Here is a 1,279-nt window from a genome sequence, read left to right on the forward strand (position 1 = left end):
GAAAAATGACAACAAGAAATAAGAAATAAGAAGAAGAAGAAGAAACGAGAAAATGATAATGAAAAAGAGAAAGATAATCACCAAACGCACTTATGACTAATGGAGGGAAAGCAGATAACGATCAGTGGAGAAGACTTGATGAATGCGTGAACAGGAGAAAGGGGGAAGCGAGAGAGAGAGAGAGAGGGAGAGAGAGAGAGAGAGAGAGAGAGAGAGAGAGAGAGAGAGAGAGAGAGAGAGAGAGAGAGAGAGAGAGAGAGAGAGAGAGAGAGAGAGAGAGAGAGAGAGAGAGAGAGAGAGAGAGAGAGAGAGAGAGAAGAGAGAGAAAGAGAGAGAGAGAGAGAGAGAGAGAGAGAGAGGAGAGAGAAGAGAGAGAGAGAGAGAGAGAGAGAGAGAGAGAGATCAGCAGAGTAAAAAGAGATGAAAAGATCAGGGCAATCATGGAGAAATGAAAAGACGTAGAGAGGAGAAGAGATCGCTAATCAACAGCCACAGAAGAAAGAACTGAATGGAGGCTTCAAGGATGCCGTAAAAGGAACGTTTTTTTTTATGAATTGTGTTAGTTAGAGTCTCGTGATTATGGAGGGTGTGTGTCTCTCTCTCGTTCTGTCATCTCTTTTCTCTCTTTCTCTCATTTTTCTCCCTCTCTTCCTTTTTTCTTTCTTTATCTCATTTTTCTCTCTCTCTTCCTTTTTTCTTTCTTTCTCTCTCTCTGTCTCTGTCTATTTCTCTCTCTCTCTCTTTTTCTCCCCTTCTCGCTCGCTTACTTGGACGCTTTTCATCACCCCCTCTCTCTCTTTTTCTATCTCTCTGTTCTCCCTTTCTCTGTCTCTGTCTCTGTCTTTGTTTCTCTCTGTCTCGCTTGCTCTCTCTCTCTCTCTCTCTCTCTCTCTCTCTCTCTCTCTCTCTCTCTCTCTCTCTCTCTCTCTCTCTCTCCTTCTCCCTGTCGCTCACTTATCATCTCTCTCTCACAGACACACACACTCACTATAAGGGGTACAGTATCCTATTATAATGGCTTTGCAGGGGTAGTGGTACTGGTATAACGGCGTAACTCTTTATTGCTAAGAGTACCACACAGTATGGGAACACACGAGACGATGTCTAAGCGGGGTCACGTCTCAGGTCAACCCGCCCGGAGGGGGAGGGCTAGGCCGACCTTACCACGCCGGGCGCTAAGCACGAACTGTCGGGTCAGGCGAGGTCAGATAACATCGTCATCTACGCCCTCGCTGAGTGAATGGTTCTTATTTGGGATTTGGGGCCACGTGGTAAAGAG

Source organism: Penaeus monodon, chromosome 6, assembly GCF_015228065.2.
Source record: "Penaeus monodon isolate SGIC_2016 chromosome 6, NSTDA_Pmon_1, whole genome shotgun sequence".
Lineage (NCBI taxonomy): Eukaryota > Metazoa > Arthropoda > Malacostraca > Decapoda > Penaeidae > Penaeus > Penaeus monodon.